Source organism: Temnothorax nylanderi, unplaced genomic scaffold (genome assembly GCF_030848795.1).
Source record: "Temnothorax nylanderi isolate EJ_2023f unplaced genomic scaffold, tnyl_v1.0 TNYL_tig0246_pilon, whole genome shotgun sequence".
Taxonomy (NCBI): domain Eukaryota; kingdom Metazoa; phylum Arthropoda; class Insecta; order Hymenoptera; family Formicidae; genus Temnothorax; species Temnothorax nylanderi.
Window position 1 is genome coordinate 215,026 of NW_027249308.1, and position 17,310 is coordinate 232,335.

The window sequence follows — 17,310 nt, forward strand, 5'->3', positions numbered from 1 at the left end:
GTTTTATAGCTGTTTTAAAGAAGTTTGATAGCGGTTCAATAGCAGTTATACAGATAAACCATTGAAAGTTAATGGCGCGATATCGTTTTCATGAACATACGTGTCTCGCGGTGACTTCATCGCACACGTGCAAACCTGTACATCGTAGATTTTTCGCAAGGCGCATCCGTACGGATGCTGAGATCATTGTGAAATTAGATATGTTAAACAAACGATGTGACAATAGTGGGATATAGAAGGATGAATTTGAGCGTATGCTCAGTAGTCGTGGACCGAAAGTCGCGAGTACAGCACATGACGCGATATGAGCGACGAGTACATAAAATTGTGCAAACCGGTGCTCAATTCTAAATTCAGGATCGTGAAAATCAGCGAACCGCGCATGAGAAATTGTAGCAGATTGAACTTGTGGAACGTCGACGTAGCGCGATATTTGATCCGTCGCGAATTGGGAATCGCCGATCTTCGATCGAACCGGGAGTTTCTCAACAGCGAATTTGATTGGAAAAGAAACTTCGGATATTTTCCAAAGTTTATATTTTAGCGCGTGAGTGGAACAGAGTGTATATAAAATGGATTTCGAAGAATTGCAGTTTGAAGGAGAAGAAAGAATGGAAGTTGAAGCAAACGATGAAGAAATGGAAGTGCCTGAAGAAATAGAAGTGAATGAAGAGGAAGGAATGGAAGTTGATGATGATGCTATATTGTCAGACGATTCATGTTATGATAGTGAAATGGCTGATGAGGATATTCCGGATGAAATTTTCAGAGTGTTGAATCAAGCTGAAATTAATGCGTTAAATCCTCTGACAAAGATGTGCTGCACATACTGTTATTTCACTCCAGGACAGGTGAAGTTTTGTGCGTCATGCATTGTGAGAATCAGTGGATTATTCTCAATGCTGTACGTTTATCGTAAACATGACACCAGGCCTTATATACTAATGGACGGTCTCTTCTGTTCGTCATGTGGAGACCCATTATATTTAATTTCACCATGTAATCTGTGTCCTATGTGTGTTTTTGTGTAAATTTTAACTGCTTTGAAATAGTATTTTTTTAACTATTTTAAGTGTATATATTATTGTTTAAAATTAAGAGACTATGGCCTATACTGCTAAGAGACTCTACTGCTAACAATAACTGTAACATATATAGACAATACAAAACGTATTCATCAATATTGTGTCACACAGTGCGGGATGTGACTGACTCACGAGCCGGGGGTTTCTGATTCAAATCCAGCGGTGGTAAGCAAATTTTCTATGTATAATATAAATTTATTTAATTCCACGTACCGGCGCGGCGAAAACGCGAACGCGGTCGCCCCTCACCCCGCGGCGCGGCGAAAACGCGAACGCGGGTCCCCTCACCCCGCGGACCCCTCTCCCACGGCGCCCGAAAACGCGAACGCGAGTCCCCTCACCCCGCGGACCCCTCCCCCGCGGCGCCGGAAACGCGGTACCCCCTCCCCCTCCCCCGCGGTGCCCGAAAACGCGGTCCCCCCCTCCCCCTCCCCCGCGGTGCTCGAAAACGCGGTCCCCCCTGCCCCTCCCCCGCGGTGCCCGAAAACGCGGTCCCTCCCCTCCCCCTCCCCCCGCGGTGCCCGAAAACGCGGTCCCCCCCCCGGCGGTACACCCCCCCCTCCTCTCCCGCGGTATACCCCCCGCCCCTCACCCCCCCTCATTGCCCCTTGGTTAGAGCGCCCATAGCTTACCTACTTTTATAGCTGCATGTCATCGCTGAGTCATGCCGAAACCACTGCTTTCGGGAATCCGAGTTAAATTGATTAAATAAAATCTGAGATTAATTCTGGTTCTGCAACGGGGACCTCTAATTTTCAACGCAAATATTACCAAATCGACGAGAAACAATTCCCGTCGATAAGGATAAAATCATATATACATATATCATTACCCATTGAATACTAAGAACCCCACTGGGTTCATACTGTTTCACATTCGGTTCTATCAGCATCAGTCTAATATAATAATATGAAACAATAATAAAAATATACGACACAGTAACCTCGGGGCTCGTGATAGAACATCACCTTATATTATAATTAACTCTCATTAAAAGAAGATCGCAATAATATTATAACTTAAAAATCGGCAAGGATCTATTAAGAATAACTAAATTTTTCTGCAAAAGCAATAAAACAAGCAAGGTAATAAATACAAAATAATGTGCAACAGATTCCTCGATCGTTACATACATATAAAGATACTGAAATCAGATTTCCCTAAACGTGAGATAAATTGGCTGTAATAATTCGTAATTATTTTTACAGCATATTTATAAAAATAAATTAGGCTAAATTAGGCTAAATTAGGCTTATAATAGTAATGGTATAAAAAATTAAAATAATTACGAATTATTACAGCCAATTTATCTTATGTTTAGGGAAATCTGATTTCAGGTTTGTATATTCTAAAAATATCATGCTATATATTATATATATACACACATATGTATATATAATATAGTATGCTAAGTAATTTTTATGACTTTTTCAAGCAATTTGAAACAAATTATTTACGACAAACTTTTAGAATTTTTGCATATTATTATTATAGCTAACACGTAGAATATTTACAAAATTAGTTAGTTTGTCAATAATAGCATAATAGTGATATCTTTACTTTGGTAAGACCGCAATGCATATAATAATAAAAAATATAATTTTTATTCTTATTATTAAGTTATTCACTTGAGAAGCTATGTTAATTAACGTTATATATTCAATATCGCGCTTCAAAGTTTGAAGCTTGCAATATTATCTTTTTACCAATCTCAAATTTAAATCTAAATAATTCTTTTCAATGTAGATGGTAGGTACGGTTAAGAGAAAACGCTTAACTTTTGAAGACATAAGCCCTATTCTTAAAAGGCGCAAAATTATTGAAGACGCAATAGCCATGCTAACAGTACTTTATCATCTGGATATTTACAATCCACTCTTTGTGAATTTTAATAACATTACAAGGTGGCTAAATGTAACAGATATAAATATATCAAATAGTAAAATTGATATATTCGGTAATAAAATTGATTATTTGCCAAAGAAATTTGGTACTTTGGTTTGTCTTCAACGGCTTAATCTATCACGGAATAACTTGAGTAAATTTGGATGGTCATGGTTAAATCAAGTTTTCATTAGAAAGACTTTGCTTTTTTTAGATATAAGTTATAACTGGGTATGTCATATATTGTATCTAAGATATTACAAAATTATTGCTAAAAACGATTTTATCATGTTTTAAATGTTTCAAAAAATATTTGATTAATAGCACGCTGCCATCATAAATATGTAATCCTAATATTATTCATAGCTTCCCGAATTATCAGAGCATATCTGGAAGTTGGGCGCTTTAGTGGAACTGAATGTTAGCCACAACATATTGGGACGTTTGCCACCAGGCATTGAAAATGCAGAAAATCTTAAAATTTTGGATTTGTCACATAACAAGTTATTATGCCGGGGGTCTCGTCCGGATGAATAATATGGTAGTAGTGCCTCCGTGCACGGCTTCAGACAACAGTGTTCAGAGATTCACTAAATCGAAAGCCCCGCGCTCAGGTGGCGCGGCGGGCCCGAGGCGCTGCGCCGTGGCGGCGCGCCGTGGCGCCCCGGCGTGGCGCCGTCCCCTTCATTGTGTTTTGTTGCTCGCAACGACAACACGTTAGCTGGTGTTTTAGATAATTTTCACCGTTATTCTTCATCAATGGCTAAAAGTAAGTCGAGAGATCGCTCGCCTGGAAACAGGCAGCGTTCTCGGACCCGTCGATCTCGCAAGCGAGACCGAAAATCACGCCGCAAATCTCGCGAGACGGAACGGCATTCCCGCCGTCACGCCCGCGAGAGAACTAGAAGCAGATCACCCAGCCGAGCATCCAGTCGATCATCTAGCTGTTCCTCGAGGCACCCGCGGTCACCTCCTACCAGCCAGGTACTCGAGAAAATTTTGGAAAAGCTCGCACAGCAAGAAGAACGTCTCACGTCCATCGAGGTTAAGACGACCGTGTCGACCGAGCCCGATGCAGCCCAGCCCTCGGCCACGGACCCGAGCGGAGAGGGGGAGACGGTTCTTAGTAACCGGGGCTGCGAACCAGGTATGTTCCCTCACCGACCCTTGATCCCGGCCGTTGTCGGCTTCTTGGCAAAGAGGGGACATAACCGACTCCGCGCCTCTCCGCACCGCCTTACGCACCTAATGCTTTCAGGGTCCCCCGAGGCAACGCAGGACCGCTCGGTATCTTTCCTGGAAGGGTCGCGAACCGCCCAGGGAGAACTAGCGACGGGTCATGACCCGCTGATGGACGAACTGTTCGGTCCGTCGGAGAAACCACCGCCTGACTGCCCATGGCCCTCCGCACTGCTCAAATTTGTCCAGAACACAGTCCGCACGGGCCTAGCAGACGAGCAGCGCACTGGACTGTTAAAACAGCACGAGACGACGGGACACCTCGCCGTCCTGGGTCCACCGAAACTTAATAAACTCCTGACCCCGGCTCTGAAAACGGCAGCCTCGGTAGTGAAACGAGACGAATATCAAGCTTCGGCACAGACTCAAGTGGCAGCATCTCTGAACGCCTTTGGCTCTGCCATCGCAGAACTTCGGGCACCGGAGGTAAGAGAACAGCTGCCCGAAAGCGTCAATCCAGTACTAAGACGGCTGGCAGAGGGGCTATACCTGCTCTCAGACCATCAATATCGCCTTTCCCTGGCAAGACGAGCGTTCATTAAGCCGTCGCTCAGCCTCATGGGCAAAAGCGTCGCGGACGACGCTCCTATCGACGAGTGGCTCTTCGGAACCGCATTCGCGGAGGGCCTGAAAGACGCCCAGGCATGCGAGAAAGCGGCGCGTGACCTCCTGAGACCCGCACCGGTAGTAACGAAGCCCAACCCGCAACCAGCACGACAACAGCCCACGAAGCAGCCGGATCAGCAGAAGAAGACCTCGGGAAAAGGAAGAGCCCCTGCCCGCCGGATCACCTCGTCGGCTCGCCGAGCAGGGGCACGCCTTGCACCGAGCCGCTCCCGGAGATCCCGCTCTCGCTCTCGCCGCCGCCGATAGCTCCGGTAAGCTTGGGGGGTCGTCTGGCTCTTTTTCTCCACAACTGGAAAAAGATAACAATGGATCCCGTAGTATTGAGCGCTACCCAGGGATACCAAATACCTTTCTCCTCCCCGCCACAGATGAGACCTTGCCTCGACGAACCAAAGCTGTCTTCATCAGAGGCCGCGTATTGCGATCAAGAAATCGATCGCCTCCTGAGCAGAGGCGCAGTGGTCACTGTAGAGCCATCAGCGGATCAGTTCTTATCCCCATTCTTTTTACGAGAAAAATCCTCAGGAGGCATGCGGTTCATCCTGAACTTGAAAGAACTGAATTCATACATCTCTCCTCCTCACTTTAAGTTGGAAGACTGGAGGACAGTGGTGCGCCTGATGCTTCCCAACACGGAAATGGCCACGCTGGACATTGAGGATGCCTATCTCCATGTCCCGATCCACCCACTTCACAGAAAATTTCTCAGATTCCAATGGCGAGGGGTGACCTACGAATTCACGTCATTACCTTTCGGTCTTTCCACCGCGCCATACATTTTTACCAAAATCGTTCGGCCAGTGACATCGTTTCTCCGCGAAGAAGGATTTGAATCCGTGGTTTACTTGGACGACTTCCTCCTTCTAGGCTCGTCCAAAGCCAATTGCCGGGCCAATGTACGGGCGCACATTAACCTCCTCTCATCCCTCGGGTTCATAATCAACTTTAGGAAATCCGAATTAGATCCAGCAAGGAAAAGGAAATACTTGGGGTTCATTTTCGACTCAGAACGGCAGTCCATCGCGATTCCCGAAACACGCAGGGAGAAACTCCTTAAAATGCTAACAAGTTTTGCCTCAAAATCCCATTCTACGATTCGAGACTTCGCGGCGATGATCGGCTCTCTCGTCTCCGTGTGCCCGGCCGTGCGCTACGGCCTTCTTTACACCAAAAGATTCGAAAGAGAGAAATTCCTGGCGCTAACGCAGACAAATTCCTACGCGGCGGTAATGCGTATTTCCGAGGTCCTGAAAGAAGATTTCTTATGGTGGCGCAGAACTCTGTCCAGGCCACACCAGGATAATCGTATCTGCACTAGCAGCTACGCGCTAGAAATTTTTTCGGACGCATCTCTGTCAGGCTGGGGAGCCTCCTGCGGCCCCCACAGCTCTCACGGTTGGTGGTCGGAGGCAGACAGGACCCTCCACATCAACGCGCTAGAATTGAAAGCTGCCTTCTTCGCCCTAAAATGTTTTGCCACAAGTCTCCAAAACTGCGAGATACTGCTCAGAATTGACAACACCACAGCCCTGTCTTACATCAACCGCTTTGGCTCAGTACAATATCCTCTTCTCTCCTCCCTCGCCAGAGATATTTGGCAGTGGTGCGAAGAGAGGAATATTTTCCTGTTCGCTTCTTACATTGCCTCAGTCGAAAATGTTATTGCAGACAAGGAATCCAGGCGCTCGGATACCGATACCGAGTGGTCACTCTCGGACCACGCATTTGATGACATCTCTGAGCACTTCGGCCCTTTCGACGTCGATCTCTTTGCCTCACTGCTCAACACTAAATGTGAGAGTTATGTCTCCTGGATCCCTGACCCGGGTTCCTTCGCAGTAGATGCATTCACCCTGTCTTGGAAGGAAATCAATTTCTACGCTTTCCCCCCGTTTATTTTAATCCCCCGCGTTCTGCGAAAAATCGTCGACGATGAAGCGGAGGGAACCCTGGTGGTACCATGGTGGCCCTCACAAGCCTGGTTCCCTCTTTTTCGCCGCCTGCTAATATCCGAACCAATTAGATTCGCACCCTCTAAGTTCCTCCTGTCTGCCCCTCTTAGGAAGAAACATCCAGCACACAGGACGCTTTCCCTGGGAGCAGCCAGGTTATCAGGGAGGCGTTTAGGATCCGCCAGGTACCAGAGCCCTCACTAGACGCACTATTAGCGTCACTTGCCCCATCAACGCTGAAACAATATACACGCCCCCTACGGGACTGGTGGTCATTCTGCCAGATACACAAGACCTCACCATTCTTCCCAAAGGTATCAGAAGTTCTCGGCTTCCTGACAGAAGAACTTGAAAGAGCGGGCTCCTTTTCTACCCTCAACACCTCGAGATCGGCCATTTCCCTGCTATCCTGCAACACAATCGGCGAAGACCCTCTCATAAAGAGATTCTGCAAGGGAGCAAGCGTCCTGAAGCCGCCGCGGCCCAAATACGACCACATCTGGGATCCTGCTCCCGTAATCTCGAAACTCGGAACATTTTTTCCGCATGAAGATCTTTCCTTGGAAAGAGTCACAAAGAAACTGGTTCTCCTTCTTGCCCTAGGCTCGGGCCAACGCTGTCAAACACTAGCAGCGTTAAGACGCTCACAAATTTCCATCACGGGGGAAAAAATGATTATTACGGTCCCCGATCGCATTAAAACGTCTGCTCCAGGCCGTCGCCAACCACTCCTGACCTTTTCGCGGTTCACGGAACGCAGCAATCTCTGTATCGTTAACCTCTTGGAACATTTCCTGCGTCGCACAGAAAACCTACGGCCAGATAATTGCGACAAACTGTTCATCTCGTTCAAGCGACCGCACAAAGCAGTAGGCGTACAGTCCATAAGCAGGTGGATTCGCGAGACGCTAAGCGAATGCGGAGTGGAAGGAAACTTCACCGCCCACAGCACGCGCCACGCATCCACATCCTTCGCGGCCAAAAAAGGCGTCTCTGTAGATCTAATCAAGAGAGCAGCGGGCTGGTCCGCCGAATCCCGAACGTTCGCAAAATTTTATAACCGCCCAATAGTAGATACCCACGCCTTTGCGAACGCTATTCTGTCAGACTAACGCCTTATGCTTTATACTACTAATACTTCTCGTTTTCACACAACTCCAAATGTGTCACAGGAAAACCCCACTGCGGGACATAATAAACTGCATTTGATGTTCCTAGCCAAGATCAATTCTCTACATAAACACCAGCTACTAGATTCGCTATCCACACCGATATGGCAAATCATTATTTAAACATCTACCATATTATTCATCCGGACGAGACCCCCGGCATAATCTAAAGATCAAACGAACTTACCAAGTGAAGTTCGATCTTGATTATGCCGGGGGTCTCGTCCGGATGAACTTCCCACCCAATAATCCCTCCACCTGGAACGACGAGGACTGATTTGCCCCGGTTTTGAACAATGAAGGGGACGGCGCCACGCCGGGGCGCCACGGCGCGCCGCCACGGCGCAGCGCCTCGGGCCCGCCGCGCCACCTGAGCGCGGGGCTTTCGATTTAGTGAATCTCTGAACACTGTTGTCTGAAGCCGTGCACGGAGGCACTACTACCATATTATTCATCCGGACGAGACCCCCGGCATAATCAAGATCGAACTTCACTTGGTAAGTTCGTTTGATCTTTAGATTATATTTACCCGCAGGAATCAGCAGGAGAACAAATAAACTGCAAACTATAAATATTTCAATGAATCCATTAGTAACCGCTCCCGTAAAATTCATATGTGACATAGTTTTCCCGACGAGAGTTTTCCCGAAAAGTGCATTCGACTCGAGGCACGCGCCCTTCTAGCGTGAACCCGAGATAACGTAAGATCTTGTTACGTCTTCCCATATCCCCTCCCTTGGATAGCCTTTCCTTCGCTATCCTTTAAATTCCGGGTTTCTGACGTAACACTTGTATTAATTGGCTTTTGCTACACAGTTCTGCGAGGCAAAGATTGTATTATATTTCATACTCATTGCAAATTATTACTTGATTAATTAGCCTTCGCTACATATTTCTGCGAGGCATAGCGTTTACTATATTACTGTTCATCGCAAATATTCATTTCTATTGATACTCTTTCTCTCATAAATTGATTAATATTGTAATATAACTAAAACAGTAAGATAATATACAAATAATTATTATTTACTGTTACTTATTAATATGAAATACAAATAATGATAATAGTATCAATTATCTTACTGTTTTAATTACTAATGTTATAGTAAATTTGTATATGACAGCTTTTAATGTGCACCAGTAAGTACCAGTATATTTTACCAAATTTGGTATTAGACTTCTATAAGAGAAATAAGAACTTTTTATTTCTTTTTGTTATACAATTTAATTTACATACTTCACTAGCGACAACTTGATATGAAATTACTTATGCTTATATTTTATCAGGAATGTGAACTGAAGAATTTTTGTGAAAATAATTATTTTGTGGAAGATCAATTTGAAAATCTGGAGGACAACTCACAACCTTCTCCACATTTAAACACACTTGAGCCATCTTTCTGTCAACAGTCTTCTTGCATCATTGTCAATGAAGAACAACATTTTTGGGAGGAAAAGCAAAACCAGAAATATGCTATATGTTCGTGTACGAAGTCAACCGCGGAAGACGTTATACTCACGTGTTTGACTCTAGGATTAAGACATAATTTAACATGGCAAGCACAAGTTGATATATTGAAAATGATTAATGCTATGTACGGAGATGAACGAATTCCAAGCAGCAAGTACATGTATTTTAATCATATAGATCGATCAGACAGTTATTTGAAATACCATATTTTTTGTCCTGAATGTGAAAAATATTTTGGAAATACGAATAATTTATCAGGATCTATCGATTGCAACTGTGGGCATGTTATCACTGTTTCCTCCTCAAATTATTTTTTATCCGTAGATTTAGAATCTCAATTTAAGACACTTTTTAAGAATACAACTATTGTTGATTCTCTTCTGACTTATAGATTTAATCGATTAAAAATTAATGATACTGCTTTAGAAGATATCCATGACGGAGCAGAATATAGAAAATACTTTGATAATGGCAATGTTCTTTCACATATTTATAATTTTTCGTACTCATTTAATACTGATGGCGTTTCTATGGGTAAATCTTGTGGAAAAACAATATGGCCTATTCATATTCTGATAAATGAATTCCCACCAAAGGAAAGGAGTAAACACGTGTTACTTGCCGGATTGTATATTGGGAAGAAGGACCCAAATCAAAATGTATTTTTACAACCTTTTGTTGAACAAGCTAACAAGTTGTCCCTTCACGGCTTTCATTGGAATCATAACGGGAAAGATGTGATAAGCAAAGCGATTCCTTTGTACGCTATTGTTGATTCTGTTGCTCGATTTCAGATGTTAAATATGTCTGGCATTAATGCTTACTATGCATGTACATTTTGTTATCAAAAAGCTGAACATACAATAAAAGGGCAGAGATTCCCTCCATGTATACAAAAAGCAGCTGAAAAGACATCGAAAAAACGTTTGAAAAACAAAATGAACGTGATATAAGGAAGAAATACGTAAAAAACGTGAAGGGACCAACTGCGTTGTTACAACTGCATTTCTTTAATTTGATTGCTGGTTGTGTACCAGATTATATGCATTGTATACTTCTGGGTGTTATTTGATTGCATACAGAATTGCTTTTTGACTGCTGCAGCCGTAAAAAGTTTTGGAAAATAGGAGACAATGATGAAATAGCTATGAAGCACATAATATGTGCCATTGATGAACGTTTTACCCACATATGTTCTTTGACTTCTATCACTCGATCCGTTCGCTCTCTTTCACAAATTAGTATCTGGAAGCGTCTGAATCTTGGTTGATTTTTTATTGTATACCGTGTTTGAAAGGTTTATTAAAGAACAAATATTTAAAGCATCTTGCTATGCTATCAAAAGCTACAAATATTCTTCTGCAAAAGTCTGTTACAAAAGAGGATGTTGAACAGGCGCACAAGTTATTTTTGACTTATATTTTCTTATTTAACAAATACTTTGGTGTAACATCAATAGTATTAAATGTGCATTTTTTAACTCACATTTGTGACGTCACACGAATTAAATTTTACTCCCCTTTCTAAAAACTCTTCAAAATCGATCAATTATTATAATTGTCTTTCACCGTATAACCTTTTGCTTTTGTCTCGATTTTAACCTTCGCTACGATTCTATTTAACCTTCGAACTAAGACGTTGCAGTCGCCTCCTTACAATACGATCAATAATAATTTAAAAACACGACTCGGCTGTACCAGAATATCGGCAAGAATCAAAGAGGCTTCTTTTCACTACGCCGAGGTAGTAGTGCTAAAGGAAGAAAAACAGTGTTATACCGCGGTTGGTATCATTCCTAGCATTTGTCCAGAACCGTGACGTAACACATTGCACAAAGTGTCCTTAACTGGGGTCCCCTTTGGACTCATAATGCTTTTGTTTATGAAAGACAAAATCGTCACTTGCTGCAGTTGTTGCAAAATCCTGGTAAAGTTGTAAAGCAAATAGGTAGCTCGCAAGTTTTTTATATTTAGCGACTTTTCAATTTTGTGCAATAAATTAATATCAACAAAATCAATAATGACATTTTGTGAAAATGTTCTACAAAAAAAATTGCAGCATTTTATTAGATGCAAAGGAGTAATTCTTTTAGGTAAAAAAGAGATTTGTACATTTTCACCTGAGCAATATACTTGCGTTCAAGAATACAATTTTGATTTAGACGATTGTACGTCGTTTAAAAGAATGTTGTATAATGGTATAAGATACTTGTTCTGAAGATTATGCAGCTAATATGAAACATAATAATTCATTTATTTTAACTCGTTATAAAATGATTGTCGTCATAAAAAAAATTATAAGTGTGTCCGATACAAAAGTATTACTTCTAGTGCAAGAAGGAAAAATAATAAAATTCTAAAACTTTAATTGGCTTATGTTTTTCCTTATTTTCTCTTTTATTTCAATTAAAATCAAAAATAAATCTCTCCTTGACAGAATAATGTCTTTAACCTCAACACCAACCACTCTGGCTCCAAAACCTCAGGATGACAAGGAATTAGACATGTTAGACTTTGAATGTCAGTCTGCAACTGATGAATTTTGATCAGATCAAGATGAAGAAATCCCACCACCACGGACTCCAGGGGGGAACATTGGAAAAGTGAATCCTAGGAAAGATAAGAAAACCTCAAAAGGAAGACCTTCAACTCCTTATAACAAACCTACCACTAGACTTCAACTTGCAAAAATTGATAAAATTCCTCAAAGCAACCCAGATAACAACAGTTCAACTACTAAGGACAAACCATCCCAAACTCCAAGCATACCATCAGCCTATCAAGAATATATTCAACATTCAAACTTCCAGCTAATTTCACCATGGACAGCCCTGGAAAAATACAAGGAGCTATCATCCTCTGATGGACTAGACACAGAAAATTTTTGGGAGGAGCATTACACTCTCTTGAAATCTTGGCTCAATGAAGCGACTGCATCTCCTATAGTCCTATACGATCGATCTTAAATATATTACCAATGGGAACTCATGCAGCGAGAATTATGATGACTGGAATCAACATTGGAATAAATATTGAAAAGAATAAAGCTCATAAAGATCTAGTAGGGGGTCTCAGTGCTGCACTGGAAACTTCTGGTGTAATAATTTCCAGACTGCAAAAGGAAGGATTAGCACACAGCCTTAGAACAACTCAAGCTAGAAAATCTCCGGTTGCAGCAGACACCAACAACGCCCACATAACCAACCATTCCGGGACCATCCACCCGACAAGACATCCCGATGAACATTAGGCCTCCTCCTCGGCTCGGCACACTTGTGGAACTAATTGGAATTCCTGGCACTTATATGAATCCACATGGAACAATAAAAATTGACAATTATTCTATAGCCTCCATTGATGCAAATACAATTGGTTTGAGAAGTTTGGCTGTTCCTCAAGGAAAACCATTGACCTTGTGTTATATCGTTCTTAATAAAGATCTTGAAGCAATAAATGATCGAGCAAGTGAGAATATTAAATGGATATCTTTTATATTTGATGCCCCTCAAGCTCAACGGAATGACTTAATGATCAAGTCAACGGCAAGTCCTCCCATCAAAAAGTTTCAATGGGAAAGAAAAGACACCGACCAATCCCTCCTCTCAGATCAATCCAAAAAGACCCGCGAAGTATGCGAGAAGTGTATTAATAAGCTTCATACACTCTTTACGGAGCGTTCGGGGAGCGTGTATGGGTATTCGAAACCGCAAAGAGTAAATGGAAAGTCATTAGAGTGTCAAAGAAGCGTTAAAACTCTTCATTTACGCTTCTTTGACGCTCCGAGAAGCTTTTTATTTTCACCAGGGAACGCTTAGCGACGTCCGAAATCACCCGGGGGCAGTATAAATCGAACCGCGTACCGCGACCTGTGCGTGAATGTTATCGCGATCTACCCGCAAGTAAGGGTACTTGAATAATCCGAAACGAGTGTAAATAAGAATCAACTTTATTAATAAAAAAGCAAGTATTAAGAAATCACGCGAATGTTGTCCTTGTTCCCTGCGGATTGACGGACCCCGGTGCCGGCCTTGAGATCCATTTCACGGCACGGCACGACATATGCCAAATTCATCATTATTCATCCATTTGCAATTATAAAAGTTATTCAGCTTTATATAATGCCAGTAACCACAACCAGAAAAATGTTAATGTTAGTTATATTTTTCAACTAAAGACGAGAATATTTAGACCACATATTGTTTCTGTTGCGGCCTCAATTAAGAAATAGGACTTATGATTAAGAAATAAAGTATTATAACAATGTATTAAACGCGAAAGCCCAGTCAGCAAAATTGACGAATTGCGCGACCGACCTACATCCTACCAACCAACTCAGCAGAAACGAAGGACGAACGAGGGAATAAAAGAGAACGAGAAGAAGAAGCCAGGACAAATTGGAGTTAGAGGCAGTGACGGGCATTTCGCGCAATTAACAAAACTAAAGTTATTAAAGTATCATTTTATTCAAATTAAAGAGTGTTAATTCCATCTCGCCTCCCCGTGGATTGAAGGAACCCCGGTGTCCCAATAAGGGGCACAACATTTCTATATAAGTAATTGTCTACCGTTGTACTTTATGACCATGTTGGAACATTCTCATAAACACAAGGATGTCTTTTGAGTACCACATGACGAGTCAATTCTGACGATTAGGTATTGCTCTCTAATTTAATGATTATTTATTTATTGTATTACACAACGCTACGTTCCTAATTTTTAGACTGCACTTGAGAAGGGCTCAAACCTCGAGCCGAAACGTAGTGCACATTATTTATATTTTTGCCAGTTTGTCGAGAATAAAGGAAAGATTTTGGATTTTTAATACTGGCGGAAAAAGTTATTTTTTAAATATATTACATAATGTCATTATCCATTGAATACTAAGAACCCCACTGCAGGAAGGAACGAATCCCGGATCTTCCGGATTGTCTCCCGACAACGATCATTTCGACAGTGAAACAACAACGACAATCACCGTTCTTCATAAATGCAAATTATGCAATTTTTCAATATAATTCGCGGGAGGAAATATTCTTCCATTATTAGGAGAGATACATCTTTTTCTCCCGTAATGAAGATAATATATATCCATTATCAAGATATATCTGTCTTGTTGAAAAAATTAATACAAACATAGAATAATTCTCAAAAAAAGTGGCTACAAAAGAATATATTTAATAATTGATTTTTCGGCAAGATTTACAATGCCGGAGGTGGTTTTTATAAACAGAAAATAAAAGTTAAAAAATAAAGTATAGGGTTTGTAATCGTATTCTTTGACGAAGACAAAATATAATTTTTCATTTTTTTAAATATTTTTTTTCTTTTAAACCTTTTTTTCTTTTTTCTTTTTTTCTACTTTCCATCCTTCTTTATTTTAAAAAGAATTATTATATCCATGTTTACTTTATTACTGCCTTTTCGTCAGTCAGATGGAATTATCATTGGTAGCGTCAATGGGAGAATATTTATTGAAAAGGATAAGATCTTTCTTATAACGTATTAAATCTCGCGACTCGATTTTTATAGCTGTCATCGCTGAGTCATGCCGAAACCACTGCTTTCGGGAATCCGAGTTAAATTGATTAAATAAAATCTGAGATTAATTCTGGTTCTGCAACGGGGACCTCTAATTTTCAACAGATATTACCAAATCAACGAGAAACAATTTCCCTCGATAAGGATAAAATCATATATACATATATCATTACCCATTGAATACTAAGAACCCCACTGCAGGAAGGAACAAATTCCGGATCTTTCGGATTGTCTCTCGACAGCGGTCATTTCGGCAGTGAAACAACGACAATCACTATTCTTCATGAATCCAAATTATGCAATTTTTCAATATATATTCGCGAGAAGAAATATTCTTCCATTATTAGGAGAGATACATCTTTTTCTCCCGTAATGAAGATATATATCCATTATCAAGAATATATCTATCTTGCTAAAAAATAAATACAAACACGGATAGAATAATTCTTAAGAAAAAGTAGCTACAAAAAATATATTTAATGAAACGATTTAATAATTGAGGATTTCCATACAAGAGAAATGTAAACCGACTTACATCTCTATTTTCTTTTGTTGCAAAAAAGAAGATCAGTAAACCTTAAAGTTACCTTATAAATTAGATTAGCAGCGAAAAGTGCGTTAAAAAAGCTCGCCAAAAGCGTTTTTCAATTTTTGTAGCTTGACTTTCAGTTTCTTTGAGCAGTGCCTTTGAGCGGACCCTCAGTGCCTTTAAGCAGTGAACAAACATCAGCAAGATAGCGGCCGCCATAAATAACGACGATTATGATTCTCCATATGATTATGAAACAATACATAATCAAGATTAAGATCTCACGGAACATGCTATTTATAATAGCAAATGGTGCTGAGATCATTATGGATTTGGAGAAACTTCTACTTAAAGTACTGTGCAGTTGAAATATTCCTCCAACAGCATTCAAGTATGGGAGGATTACAATGGTCTACTGCTTAAAGCATATCCTCTGAATGCTAAAAAGCTATTTCAGAGTTGGGGCACTGTAAACTGGAGCCAAATGCAATATCAAAAAAGAAACAGAAAGATGTAAGAACTATCTTACATTCTTGCGATACGTCTCCAAAAAAAGAAAAACGCTTTTTTACATGGACTTGACGGAAGAAGCCCATAAAAATGTTGAGACAAGCGCCAATGACGACTCTGATCTTGATATTTAAATAATATTTATATTGTAATTGCTTTTTGTAATAAATTTTTATTTTAAAGTGACATAAATAATATGATTTGTTTCCATTTTTTCCCCCAAAACTACTGTTGCTATAGGATGTAAGTATCATTAAATAAAATCCTTTTTTTTACACTTTTTGCAATATATTAAAATAGTTTTATTTATTGCAAAAATTTATAAGTTTTAGAAAAAAAAAACGAAACAAATTTTATAGCATGCTTTTATTTTAGTAATTTGACAGTTAATATTAAGAAGTTATTTTATTATCCTCAAAACGGAGTTTTCTTGATTCACATCCCTCTTGTATGAAAGCTCTCAATTGATTCTAAACTAACAGGATTTACAAGGCTCAAAGTGATGGTTTTTTTATCAAAAACCAAAAGTTAAAAAATAAAATATACCCGTTTGTAACCACATTCTTTATTAAAGATAAACGTATTTTTTATTTTTTTTTTAATATCTTTACTTTTTTCTTTTAAACTTTCTTTCTATTTTCCATCTTTCTTTATTTAAAAAAAAATTATTATTTATTATATCCATGTTTACTTTACTATTACGGTCTTTTCATCAATGAGATAAAACTACTATTGATAGCATCAATGGGAGAATATTTATCAAAAAGAATATGATCTATTCTTATAAAAGAAAAGTACACATGAAATCTCGTGACTCGACTTTTATAGCTGTCGTCGCCGAATCATGCCGAAACCACTGCTTTCAAGAATCCGGGTTTAAATTCAATAAAACCTGGGATTAATTCTGGCTCTGCAACGGGGACCTCTCTAATTTTCAACGGGAATATATATATTATACAAGTTTTGTTGTGCCGCACGAGGATCAGGTCGGTCGTAACAGCACTGGGGTCCGTTAATCCGCGAAAATACCCTGACTTCCGGGAAAAGTCGCGAGTAATACACGCACGGACTCGCCAGCCCGAGCCGCCCGAGCAACCAAGCAGCCAAGCAGCCAAGCAGCACAGCGGACAACGACCGAGAAAGCTGACACCATGCGAAGCGCTGCGTTAATGTAAATCCAATTTGAAATTGCGAGCGCCAAAAATAAAATTCGCGAGCGACGGAAAATATTGCGAGCGACATTCGCGAGTGCCGAAAATAAAATCGCGAGCGCCGATAAATGTCGAACGGCGAACTGTACCGATATC